Source organism: Octopus bimaculoides, chromosome 1, assembly GCF_046866305.1.
Source record: "Octopus bimaculoides isolate indiv1 chromosome 1, ASM4686630v1, whole genome shotgun sequence".
Taxonomy (NCBI): Eukaryota; Metazoa; Mollusca; class Cephalopoda; order Octopoda; family Octopodidae; genus Octopus; species Octopus bimaculoides.
Window position 1 is genome coordinate 185706546 of NC_142928.1, and position 14585 is coordinate 185721130.

The following is a 14585-nucleotide window of genomic DNA, read 5'->3' on the forward strand; positions in this document are numbered from 1 at the left end:
CACGAACATCGACGCTCAGTGAGTCGGGATGCTTGCCACGGCCACCAATAAGCCCCGGCCGGAGCACGCAACAAAGAACAACAGGCAAAAGGAGGAGAGGAAGAAATAACACGAAGACCATACGTTGGGTAGCGGAACTAACTTTTTCTTTTTACATCAAACATCAGAATAAAACATTACATCATCAATACATTGCATAACAATTCAAATTCAATAGCATATAACAATAGCGCATGCAACATAATCAAAGGTTTACAATCATTACATAAGCAAGAGTTCGTACATCAAGTCCATCAAAAGTTCTTTCACTTCTTTGTTTTCTTTTCAGTTAAACAACATGTAACGAAGTTCTTTCTTTTTTTTCTCTTTTAAGTTAACATCACAGTTAACAGTTCTTTTTCTTTATACATCATAATGACAAGTACATTTTTCTTGGAAGAATATTTACACAAACCTTTACCGTAATAACTTCCTTTCTTTCAAAACTCCTACTATCCAAGAAGTAACCAACTGACTACTACGATCTCTTTTGGCTGCCACTACAGTTCCATCTCTCTGTCGGCCTCTCTCTGTCAGACTTATCACTGTTCATCTTCACTGGCTGACGTTCTTCATCCAACTCTCAGGCCAACTGCCTTCACCAATTGCTTCGGCCAAATCGCCAGATACCAACCGCTCGATCCCAACTCCGTACGCCAACTGCTTGATGCCCACTCCTCTGGCCAACCGTTCGCGCCAATTCTTTGTTTATTACAAATACCATAGCTTTACAGTGCTACCTTACCCCCCTCCCAAAGCTGAGTCAGTCCAGTACAATTCCTCTCTTGTTTTTCTGAACCTTCGCTGACCGGAAAGGGTCAGCGATCACTCCTACGCCAAAAATAGCTGTGGTTGTTGACAAGACAAAGGAAATGCCATTCTCCCCAACAACCAGAATACGGTTTCAAAACCCAGCTCAGGAGATAGGGATATAACATTAATTTGTATTTTCGGTGGTCGCATCAATATGTATGTATGTATGCATGTATGTATGTATGTATGCATGTATGTATGTATGTATGTATGTATGTATGTATGTATGTATATATGTATGTATGTGTGTGTGTGTGTGTGTGTGTATGTATGTATGTATGTATGTATCAGGTCATCCCATAAGTTCTGTCTGAATTTTGAATAAAGAAAACAAGTGATCAAATGTTATATTTAATTGAAATTTAATCATCAATGTACTTTCCCTGATTATCTATGACTTCCTTCTATCTATATACAAGTTTTTTAATCCCATCAATGTAAAACTCTTTTGGTTTCAAAGCAAAGAACTCTGAAATGTCAGTTTCAGCCTCCTCCTGGCTTGTGAAAGTTTTGTCCCCCAAATGATTCTGTAAACTGTGAAACAAATGGTAGTCTGAAGGAGCAAGGTTGGGAGAATAAGGTGATTGAGGAATTTTTTCCCAACCAAGCTCTTCGATCTTCCATGATGTGATCTTTGCAGTGTGGGGTCACGCATTGTCCTGATGAAACATCACTCCTTTTCAATTCACTAAAGCTGGTCTTTTTTTTTTCAAAGCTTGGTTCAAACGCTCTAATTGCTGACAGTAGACTTAAGCATTGATTGTTGCATTAGGTGGTAACAATTTAAAGTGAATTACTCCTTTGCAATCCCACCAGATAGAGAGAAGAACCTTTTTTCCATAAAGTTCCCTTCTCGGTTGTGGTTGAACATTTTCCCTTTTACCAAGCCACTGTTTACGACATTTAACATTTTGATAGAAGATCCATTTTCATAACCAGTCACAAGTCTATCCAAAAAGGGTGAAATGAATTAGCAAGAATAGAGAGAAGAGCAGATGTCAACTCAGGATTTGCAGTTGCTTTTGGACAATTCATGAGGCACCCATTCTCCAAGTTTAGGAATCTTTCCAAGTTGTTGAAGATGATGATGAACAGTCGTATGGTTTCAACTAAGCTTTATTGCCAATTCTTCAACTGATAATGCAGGATTTTCTTCAAGTAATGCCTCAACGAGCTTATCATCAAACTCAACTGGACGTCCTGTTTGATCTTCATCTTCAAGGCTGAAATCTCCACTTCTGAATTTTGCAAACCATCTTCTGCAAGTTCTTTCATTCAACCATTCTTTCCCATAAACTGAGTCTATGTTTCGAGTCACTTCTACTGCAGAGTTTCCTTTTCTGTACTCATGAAGCATTATGTGCCTTAAATGCTCTTTGGATACTTCCATGTTAGAAACGGTTTTAATCAAAGAAATTTTAATTCTATTATTCTGTAAAATAATATTTAATTAGTTTAAATGTACACAAATGCATAAAAATAATTTTAAATTTCATTAGACATTCTAAAATACTATTAAATTTCATTCAATTTTAAAAAAAGGTAAAATCGGACAGAACTTATGGGATGACCTGATATATATACATATACACACATGCACAAACACGTGCGTGCACATGCACACACACACACACATGCACATACATACACATCTATATTTATATCTATATCTAAATATCTACCTACTATCTCTCTCTGTCTCTCTCCTCTCTATCTATCTATCTGTACATACATACATACACACATACACAAATTTATTTGTAGGTTCACAGGTCAGATTGTGTTAGTAGCAGGTTACTAATGGACTCCTCCCAACATACACACAAAATTTGTATGATTTACCTTGTTAGATAATACAAAGGGGAAATATTTCTATTTTATTATCTTGCACTTTAAGTTGCCAGAGAATACTATAAGGGAAAGCTATTGTGAGTTTTAATGTCTATACTTTTAAAGTTAGTACAAAATAAATAGATATACTGATTATGATAAGGTGATCCACTTTTTGGTTAATTTACCCATAAATTGAATTTTAACATTTTTTGGCTAAGATAGGCCTAGGTGTGCGGCTAAGGAGCTCACTTTGCAACCAAGGTGGTTTCGGTTTCAGTTTCGCTGCATGGCACCATGGGCGAGTGTCTTCTACTATAGCACTGGTCTAAACAGTGTCTTGTGAGTGAATCTGGGAGGTGGAAACTGTGAGGAAGCCTGTTGTGTGTATGTATATTCATATATATAAATATATTATCTGTGTGTGTATGTGTTTGTGGTGTGTGTGTGTGTGCGTGTGTGTGTGTGTGTGTATGTGTAAAAGTATTTGTGTGTTCGTGTTTGTCCCCCATCATTGCTTGATATCCGATGTTGGTGTGTTTATGTCCCGGTAACCTAGCGTTCCGGCAAAAGAGACCGATAGAATAAATACTAGGCTTATAAAGAACAATCCTGGGGTCGACTTGCTCGACTGAAGGCGGTGCTCCAGCATGGCCGCAGTCAAATGACTGAAACAAGTGAAAGAGTAAAAGAATATATACATGTGTGTGTGTGTGTGTGTGTGAATGTTCCTGTGTATGAATGTGTGTGTGTGTGTGTATGAAGGTGCATGGCCTAGTTGTAAGGCTATTGCACTCACGATCACTAGATCGTGGGTTCAATCCCTTGATTGGGCAGTGCATTGTGCTCTTGAGCAAAACACTTCATTTCATGTTACTCCAGTCCCCCTTTTGAACAGGGGGGAATGGTGGTGGCAGCCAAAAGCTAAAACAATGCAAAATGTACTGTGACCAGCAATGTGTAACAACGTCTCATAATCTGGTCAGTCATGTGATCATGTGGTTACTTTATATATGTCAATACTATTTTAAATAAAAGAGTTGATGACAAACTTGTTATAAATACTGACCTGTTTCTATCAGGATCTTTATCAGAATATTTGTTTTCAATAGGATTCTTTTATTCTTCTATTTGTTTCAGTCATATTGACTGTGGCCATGCTGGAGTACCGCCTTTAGTCGAACAAATCGACGCCAGGACTTATTCTTTGTAAGCTAGTATTTATTCTGTCGAACCGCTAGGTTACGGAGACATAAATACACCAGTATCGGTGGTGTGTTTGTGATGGTGGGGAGACAAACACAGAAACACAAACACACATACATACATATACATACATATATATATAGGACAGACTTCTTTCAGTTTCCATCTACCAAATCCACTCACAAGGCTTTGGTTGGCCCAAGGCTATAGTAAAAGACACTTGCCCAAGGTGCTACGACGTGGGAATGAACCCAGAACCATGTGGTTGGGAAGCAAGCTACTTACCACACAGCCACTTCTGCGCCTATGCAAAAAAAAAAAATGCAAAAAAAGAAAAAAAAACACAAGAAAGTTGTTGTTTTGGGATCCACTATTCATCTTCTATTTTAACCCTTTAGCATTCAAACTAGTCATATCCGGCCAAAATACTCTACCTATTTTGCGTTTAAGCCAGCCAGATCTGGCCTTTCACACACACTTTGCTATGTCATTCTAAAAATAAACAATTGCATCAGCAAAAATCTCAAACCCATGAGATTATGCAGATCAAATCAAGACAATGTGAATAAATAAGCATTATATTTGACTGAGTAATCTGAATACTAAAGGATTACATTAACAATACTACTTATAATGGTTTCAGATTTTTGGCATGGGATCAGCAGTTTTTGAGGGCAGGGGAAAGTCAATCACATTCCTCCGTACTTGTCTGGTACTTACTTTGTCGACACGAAAAGGATGAAAGGCAAAGTTGACCTTGGCAGAATTTGAACTCAGAACCTTGAGACAGACGAAATGCAGCTAAGCATTTTGCCCAGTATTCTAGCAGTTCTGCCAGCTCACAACCTTAACAATAATGATTCTTCGTCCATTAGCAATCAGGGCTGTCAGATTTCCTTGATATACTTTTTTACTCTTTTATACATTTCAGTCATTTGACTGTGGCCATGCTGGAGCACCACTTTTATTGAAAGAAATCGCCCCCAGGACTTATTCTATGTAAAGCCTACTACTTAGTCTATCGGTCCCTTTTGCCAAACTGCTAAGTTTTGGGGATATAAACACACCACCATATATATATATATATATATATATATACATGACAGGCTTCTTTCAGTTTCCGTCAACCAAATCTACTCACAACGCTTTAGTTGGCCCGAGGCTATAGTAGAAGACACTTGCCCAAGATGCTATGCAGTGGAACTGAACCCGGAACCATGTGGTTGGGAAGCAAGCTACTTACCACAAAACCACTCCTGCGCCGATATTGAAAGGAATAATATGGCTTATAATAGCTCTTTCTTTCAAACGCAAATAAAACATGAAAGTCCTGTTTGTTAATGGACGACAGAGAAAGGAATGGTGATAAACAGGGATTTCCTAAAGGCCAAGAACAAAAGGCTTCAATAGCTGTAGCAACAACAACTACAACACTTTCACTATTAAAACCAGCACTGGCAATAAAAATAGTTTTTAACAATTGTATAAGGTCAAACATGTTTAGAAAGTGAAAAGTGTGTTTAATCTGACAGATTCTTAACTCACATTAACTCACTGCTTTGTTACTTGTCCCACTTGAATGTTGTTGTTGTTCTAACCCTGGGTCAGCTCTGATTGTGCAAATCATCCTGCTGTAACCATCCTGCCTTTTTTACCTTCTGTGCAAGGAGCCTAGAATGGCATTGTCCACCTTGTCCTTTTCTAAAGAAGTTTGGGTGTGATTTGAAGGACGTTCCAACATTCAACTTGTGTGTGTGTGTTTGTGTGTGTGTGTACACGTGGGTGTGTGGGTGTGTACACGTGTGTGTGTGCATGCATGCATGTGTTTGCTTAGGTCTGCTGCAAAAACATTGGCAGAGTCTCAAATACCAACTCACTGCCTAGAAATTGAACCTGAAATCCTTGTGTCCAGATGTGAAAGTAATTGTAAACACCAAAACCAAAACAGGATCTAGTCAGGGATTGATGATGTCAGCAAGCAACTAACCATTCAGGTTTCAAGTAAACACATTGAGAACTTGTTTTTCTCAGTATCTAGGCTAACCAGTAAAAACATGATAGCCTGTAGAAGCTTAATTTCTTAGAGTCCTAATTGAAAATGACTTATTGGAATTCAGCATCAATTTTGTCTTTGGCACCATTTCTTTGATGGACCATTTGGTATATTGGGGTTGATTTGTTGGCTTAAACCTTTTATGTGATGCCCAGCGTAGCTGTAGTCAAATGACTGAAACAAATAAAAGAATATCTCTCTCTTTCTCTCTCTCTCTCTCTCTCTCTCTCTCTCTCTCTCTCTCTCTCTCTCTCTCTCTCTCTCTCTATATATATATATATATATATATATATATATATATATATATATATTTATTTATTTATAATATATTGTGAAATAATAGCAGGAAAATCAATATCAAAAAACTCTTCACAAAGATATACATGTGTAAAATAATATTGTATTAAAAATATTGTTATGAACGCCCGCACGTGAAGCACCTCGATGAAGAGAAAACTCGCGCGCGCGTGGACGTCGACGCTCAATGAGTCGGGATGTCTGCCACGACCAAGCCCTGGCCGGAGCACGTAACGAAGACAACAGGCAAAAGGAAGGAAGAAATAACACGGAGACCATACGTTGGTTAGCGGAACTAACTTTTTTCCTTTTTTTTACATCAAACAAAACATCAGAATAAAACATTGCATAACAATTCAAATAACGTTTAACAAAGGTTTCAGAACATTGCATAATCAAAATTTACAATCGAGAGTTTGTACATCAAGTCCATTAAAAGTTCTTTCACTTCGTTGTTTTTCTTTTCCATTAACAACATGTCACAAAGTTCTTTCTTTTCTTTTCCACCCGTCAACATCACAGTTAACGAAATCTCTTTTTCTTCTTTTAACACATGTAACGACAAGTACATTTTAAAGAATATTTAAACAAACCTTCACCACACGAATTTCCTTTCTTTTAAAACTCCTACTATAATCCAAGAAGTAGTGACCAACTGACTATTACGATCTCTTGGCGGCCACAACAGTTCCATCTCTGTCCCTCTCTCTCATTGCTTCAGTCCCTATCGGTTGACTGGTACCTTCTCACCATAGGCTCTCTCGCTCTCAGCCTCTTTCTGTCAGCCTCTCTGTTCATCTTGCTGACCGCTGCTGTCACATACTCGTTCTACACTGGCCCACATTTTTCATCCAACTGCCCGTCCGCCAACTGTTCGCGCCAACTCTCGCTGTCGTATTCATCACAAATACCATAGCTTTACAGTGCTACCTTACCCCCCCTCCAAAAGCTGGGTCAGTTCAGTACAATTCCTCACTTGTTTTTCTGAACTTTCGATGACCAGAAAGAGTCATCGATCACACCTACGCTAAAAACAGCTGCACTTGTTCACAAGTCAAAGGAAATACCATTATTCTCAACAACCAGAATGCGGTTTCAAAACCCAGCTCGGGAGATAGGGATATATCATTATTTGTTTTTCGGTGGTCGCATCAATATATATATAGTATATGTAAATATATAAAGTGTGACAATTTAAAGTTTAAGTATTTAACGCATATTACGATTGTTTCGCAAAAGTATTGTCTTTATAATGGAACTGAAGATGGATAAACATTGATAGGCAATACTTCTGATCAACTGAACAGCCTGTTTGTGAAATTAAAGTGCAAGTGGCTGAGCACTCCACAGATACATGTATCCTTAACGGAGTTCTCAAGGAGATTCAGTATGATATAGAGTGTGATAAGGCTGGCCCTTTGAATTACAAGTGCAACTCTATTTTGCCAGGTGAATGGACTGTCTGGCTCAAAGACACAAAATATCACTGGGAATTGAACTCTGGACCTTACAATCACGAGTCAAATACCCTAATCCACAGAGAAAGTAAAAGACAAGGATTCCATGATGAAATTGCTGAAGATTTCCTTTTCTATCCTGGGATACACCTGGATACATCATCACCAATGTTTCCTGGAGTCATTAGGTGTTAGGGGATTTTCAACATCAGACACCTTCAAACAGGTTGATCAATCCCCCACCAAGGTTGATTAATCCAGAAATATTAGTGAAACCTCCCCCCTCCCACTGCTTTGTTAATGAGAAGACATAAAATTTTGTATCCATATAATTTTTCTTTCTTAAATATGGCTTTTGACAGCTTTAAAACCATTTTAATTTTATGAAGCATAAAAATAAAATATGAGAGATAGTTTATATGATTTTTAATTACACCATGTTACATATGTTTCATTAACACATGGTGGTTATTAGTAACACAAAAAAAAGATTATATGATCAACACTTATTGTCAATTCATTGGTGACTGCTTGTCCATGTCTTAAGACAGTATTGTGTACTATCTTTAAAACTGTACATTAAGCTTTGATTTTAAATACAAAATATGAAATGAAACAAACTTAAAATGATTCAGTATGCTTTTTATGTGTTTATACTTAACATTAGCACCTGACTACATTTTGCTAACAAAATGGTATTAGTTTTTAATAACATTTCTCTTATTATTTAAAGAAAATAGTAATATATTACTTTCACTAAACATTGATGACTTATTAATAAATTGTTCTTCAGCGCATAGGTCTGCTGAGTCGTTGAATATCAAATTATTGTCAACATCTCTGTTATCAGGGTGGTTGGCTTTGTCATTCATAAATTATTTTTATTTATTCATCAATTATTAGCTTTTTTTTTTGTTTGCTATAGAATTCGTGATTGTTTCATTCATATTTTCTGTTTTATATGGACAAGGTTCCCAAAAAAATTTGACAAGCTGAGACAAAACTATTTATGGGGTCCAGGAGAGGGGTGCCATCCAAAAATTCAAAGAAGGATTTGAGTTTTTTTTTTTAAGGAGGGGTTCAACAGATACTCATGTGCCCTTCCTTGACTCCCCAAGTCCTGGATTGATGTACCAGTTGAACCCCACCACCCTCTTATAGGTTCTATTTTGGACATAAGCATATTTGTATGGTTAAGAAGTTTGCTTCACATTTGCGTGTTTTCAGCTTTGGTTCCATTGCTCATAGCACAGCACCTTGAGCAAGTATCTTCTACTACAGCATTGTGTCAGCTTAAGCCTTGTATGTGAAATTCAGTTGAGGGAAACATGTCAAAAAGGGTCATGTGTGCTGCCCTTTCACATCTGACTAATCATACACCTCCTTAAAACTTTGAATCCCCTAATATTTTTTTAAAGAGAAATGGGTAGTTGTGACTTCTGTCCCCTCAATACTGCTCCAAGGGCAGCTCTCACTGATGATAATATATTAACGAGAGACCCTCTTCGTGATCATTCAACCTGCTACAAAAGCAGCCAAATCTCCCTGAAATAATACTTTACTGTTTTGAAGAAGGAAAGATTCTTTTCTACTCTAGGCACAAGGCCCAAAATTGTTGGGGAGGGGGCCAGTCAATTAGATCGACCACAGTACACAACTTGTACTTAATTTATTAACTTCTAACCCTAACTCCAAAAGGATGAAAGGCAAAGTGGAATTTGAACTCAGAACATAAAAACAGATGAAATACCGCTAAGCATTTCACCCAGTGTGCTAACATTTCTGCTAGCTCGCTGCTTTTAATAATCTTTTCTACCCTAGGCACAAGGCCTGAAATTTTTGGGAGGGGGGCCAGTCGATTAGATCAACCCCAGTATGCAACTGGTACTTAATTTATCGACCCCGCCAAAAGGATAAAAGGCAAAGTCGACGTCGGCAGAATTTGAACTCAGAACATAAAGACAGACAAAATACTGCGAAGCATTTCGCCCGGTGTGCTAACGATTCAGCCAGCTCACCACCTTAAAAGAAGGAAAGATTACATGGATAATGTAGTCCTAGGTATGGCTAAAAAAACTGGATGGTCATGGCTGGAATGTCAAAGATCATAGGTTTACTCAGAGTTAGCCTGGTGGGGTGGGTGGGTGGTGGGTGGGGGCAAAATAACAGCTGCAGAGAAAAAAAGAAAGAAAAAAATCCCCATGTAACAGAATCTTATATTGTTTGTGATATGGCATTCCAATTCCAGGATGTAGTTCTTTAGCTTTATGACTGACCAAATACTCTGAAAAAAAAACTGAATGCCTTTCAATCCCAATTTTTCCTTAATCTGAAATTAAGTTAAGGCGGCGAGCTGGCAGAAACGTTAGCACGCCGGGCGAAATGCTTAGCGGTATTTCGTCTGCCGCTATGTCCTGAGTTCAAATTCCACTGAGGTCGACTTTGCCTTTCATCCTTTCAGGGTCGATTAAATAAGTACCAGTTATGCACTTGGATTGATGTAATCGACTTAATCCCTTTGTCTGTCCTTGTTTGTCCCTTATTCTATCCATCTCTTTTGCCGAGCTGCTAAGTTACAGGGATGTAAACACACCAACATCGGTTGTCAAGCGATGGTGATTGACAAACGCAGACACAGATACATAGAAACAAATATATATATATATATATATATATATATATATATATATATATTTCTAAAGTGGGCTTCTTTCAGTTTTCATCTACCAAATCCACTCACAAGGCTTTGGTCGACCCAAGGCTGTAGTAGAAGACACTTGCCCAAGGTGCCACACAGTGGGACTGAACCCAGAGCCATGTGGTTGGGAAGCAAGCTTCTTACCACACAGCCACTCCTGTGCCTATGTGATATAAATTCTGTATTTCACGATGAAGTTGTGCCAAAAGTTTTCTGTTCTTTTCTTTTTACTTTGATTTCATCGTGATGGCACCTATACCAGTGGAGCACTAAGAGCACCGTCCGAGTGTGATCGTTGCCAGAGCAGCTGTCTGGCTTCCGTGCCACTGGCACGTAAATAGCACCATTTGAGCGTGATCGTTACTAATGTCGCCTTCCTGACACTTGTGCTGGTGGCACGTGAAAAGATATTCGAGCAAAATCGTTGCCAGTGTCACTGGACTGGCTCCTGTGCAGGTGGCACGTAAAATACACCATTTTGAGCGTGTCCATTGCCAGTACCGTCTGACTCGCCTTCATGCCGGTGGCACGTAAAGGCACTCACTACACTTTCTGAGTGGTTGGCGTTAGGAAGGGCATCCAGCTGTAGAAACTCTGCCAAATCAGATTGGAGCCTGGTGCAGCCTTCTGGTTCGCCAGTCCTCAGTGAAATCATCCAGCCCATGGTAGCATGGAAAGCGGACTTTAAATGATGATGATGATGATGAAAGTAGTATGTTGCCGTTTAGCAATGATTTTGTTAGTTTATTTTTGTTATTTATTGTTATTTTATTTCCTTATTTTCAAGGTGACTAGGTGACAGAATCAATACTGTGCATGACAAAAATGTTGCAGTATTTCTTCTGGGTTTACATTCTGAGTTCAAATGCCACCAGAATCGACTTCACCTTTCATTCTTTCAAGGGTTGATAAAATAAATACCAGTTAAATACTGAGGTTGATGTAATCGATTAGCCTTCTCGTATCTATTTTAAAATGGGGGCCACATTTTTCATTAATGTTTTATGTAGTGTTTTTGGTAAGGAAAGACTTTCAAACTTCGTATACTTATCTATTTTGTGTTATAGAACAGAAAAATATTTTTGTATTCGAATTTATTTCATGTAAAAAATTGTCTTATTTCGATAATTTCAACCAATCACTGACAAGTATTCAGTTGTTTATATTTACTCCTTTGGCTGATTAAGCGATGTAAAGCGTATTTAATCTCCATACCTTCGTTTTATTTGCTTTTTTCATTTTAAATTTGCTTTAACCCTAACCCTAGGGTTAGGGTTAGGGTTAATTGTTTCAGAATCGTTTGTTTATGTAGTCGGCACTTAATGTATATCGGCTGAATGGACGTCAGTGATTGGTCGAAATTACAGAAATACGACAACTTTAACATGGAATAACTTAGGGATTTATTATTTTTTTAAAGAAGACTAAGAGAAAAAGATGTTTTATATGACACATTCTACCAGTGTTCCAAGTTTCAAAGTGTTTCGTTAATGAAAAATGTGGCCCCCGTTTTAAAAAAGATCCGCCTTCTCCCTCAAAATTTCCAGACCTTATGCCTATAGTAAAAAAGGTAAATTTTTAGATTAACACCCGCACGATCTTCTCTAGGGTGTTAGGGTTAGGGTTTTAGGGTTAGCTTTAGAGTTAGGGTTAGGGTTAGGGTTTAGGGTTAAGGTTTAGGGTTAGGGTTAGGGTTAGGGTTAGGGACGGAATTCCTTAACCCTAAAACCTTAACCCTAAAACTAACCCTAAAACCCTAACCCTAACACCCTAGTGAAAATCGTGCAGGTGTTAATCTAAAAAATTACCGTAAAAAAGGCTATAATTTCAAAAAAATAAATAAATTTAAAAAATAAAAATTATTATTATTGCTGTTGTTGTTATTATAATTGTTGTTATTGTCGCCGTCGTTTTAAAAAAGTTAAGAACTGTTGTATCACAAAGGGAAGATACTCTGAGAGACTGGTGAGGTCGGCGAAGTTGCGGCTGTCCTAGCTCTGCTTATCAACAGATGATGCCAACTGCCAGAAAGTCTTCAGAGCAGTAGGACTATCTCGACGTGTCCATTGTCATTAATATCAGGTCAGTTATCAACACATTCACCCGCACTCTTGTTTATCATATTTTATCTCTTCTCTTTTTTTTTCTCAATATTACATCATAGGTTAATTGGTGAGTTTTCATCCATAAATTCTATTTTTTTCTTCTCTCACAACTTATCTTTATTGTTTTTTTTCTGTGATTCTGGGTGGGAAAAATTTCAACTTAATTTGTTATGTAAAACTTATGATTTATATTATTAGGTAAGAAATTATGTATACTCGTTTCATTTTGTTTTTGTTGGGTGCCGTGGTACAGCAGTTTTCGGTGAATCCAGTTTGCGACAGAGTTTCATTCTATTCTCCTTTCATTCACTCCGCATTTCTAATTACTTTATGGAAAACTTTGTAAATACTAAATTTCTCCTTTCTCTCCGAAAATAAACGAGAAAAGAAAAGAAACCTCAGACTTCATTTGTAAATAGGAAGAAAACGGGATTAATGTTTCGTAGTACTTCTACAATAAGAACAACACAGAACCGCCCCCCCCCCCAGCAATAATTCTAAGATTTTATGTTTGTGATGGCGTGTATGTGATACAGGGATAAATTCTTAGTAAAAAGGGTTCAGTAAGTGTGTACATTTCTCTGTTTCAATGACTTTGAGCGGTGACTTAGCAGAAATTGTGGCTCTCTCGACAATCGCAGTTTCACTCCATTATATTCCAAGTTTGAATTTGGCCAGAGTTGACATTCCTCCACCCACTAGACATAAAAATAAGCATCGGCAATATACAGAGATCGCTTCAAGAAGACGGAGGAAGAATAGGGTATATCGATCCTTAGAAAGTTGTCCTGGTGCCTTGTCCAAGGAAATCAATCTCACATAAGATGAAAGCAATTACTTCCAATTCTCAGAAGCTTTTAAGTGGTCGCCTGACCTACTACAAGTAGCGAACCTCCTTCAATTCACATCCTACTGAGTTAAATAAAGGGCATATTGTATAATGTAATCTTTGACACATAATTATTGATGAAAAAGCAAGGCGAGATGGTTACGGCTTAACATCTTTGATCATCGGTCTGTTTGAGCAGGGCTAACCTGTGATTAAACATATACATAAGTATTATGTGTGTGTGTGTGTGTGTGTGTGTGTGCGTGCGAATAGTTAAGTGGGTGTAGTTGAAATTCAGCAAGAAAGCGTTAACTCGCATCCAAAGATAACTTAAGGTGACCGCAAATCGTAACAATTTTGTTAGGTTTAATTTATACAAGCGAAGAACTTGACTAGAAGATAATGATGAACTGGGAAATAATGATTTCTTCGTTGAAGATAAAGGGTTTTATTTCCTTTTTGAAGGAAAAATATTTAACCGTTGTAAGTTTATTACTGGTATTTATCGCCTTAAGGGACGGATAGAAAGTAGTCAAGAATGTCATTTGATGCTTTATTGTTTATTTTTATTCGTGATTTAAGATTGTCTACACCTACACATTTCTATAATTCCTTTACACATATTTTATGCTGAGAATAAATACACTTGTATGTTACACAATCCTAAAAAAGTTCAGGTATTCTCTCATTGAATTGTTTTTCTGACGTCCGTCCTTTTTTCTAAATCTCAGCTTATATAATTCTTTGTTTTTTTTTACCCCCTGGGAAATTTTCATTTCGTCATCTCTAGTGTGTGTGTGTGTGTGTGTGTGAAGCCAAATATTGTAATAGCAAAACTGAGTGACCGATTGAATAACAACGAACAGCTGATTTTTACACCGGGGTTGTATGTTTGCCATCAAATACAACTTCTAAATATAATTAAATTAATCACCTGTTTATTAATTTCAGAAATATTTAAGTAAAGAAATACCGAAATAATAATAATAATGGTTTCAAATTTTGGCACAGATCCAGCAGTTTTTAAGAGGAGGGGAAGTCGATTACATCAACTCAAGGGTTGTATTGTGGTTAAATACAAAAGTAGTTATTGTTTGAGCAAACCTATGGCGTTAAAGTAGTCGGTCGGGATGGCATTATCCAGTATTTATATTTGTCCTCTTTTAAGACTTTTAGATATACTTTCGGTGGGGAGACTTGGCTGGTGATTAATTCTGTCAGAATCTACCGCATTCTTACACAAAGGCGGTTTCCTTGT

The 14585-nt window shown here is 37.5% G+C and overlaps 1 protein-coding gene across 4 annotated transcripts in view; it reads left to right on the top strand.

Annotated features, from left to right (window-relative positions):
- LOC106877847 (high affinity copper uptake protein 1) overlaps positions 1 to 14585 on the top strand; it is a 120603-nt gene that overhangs the window by 15378 nt on the left and 90640 nt on the right. Inside the window, exon 1 of one of the 4 annotated variants that reach the window (XM_089363984.1) lies at positions 12291 to 12475. The exons of 1 other annotated variant lie outside the window; for it this stretch is intronic. The gene's annotated coding sequence lies outside the window, so the exon portion shown is untranslated. Of the gene's footprint in view, positions 1 to 12290; positions 12476 to 12542; positions 12566 to 14585 lie in introns of those variants that run through there. 2 more of the 4 variants (XM_089363962.1, XM_089363979.1) reach the window with 2 other exon arrangements.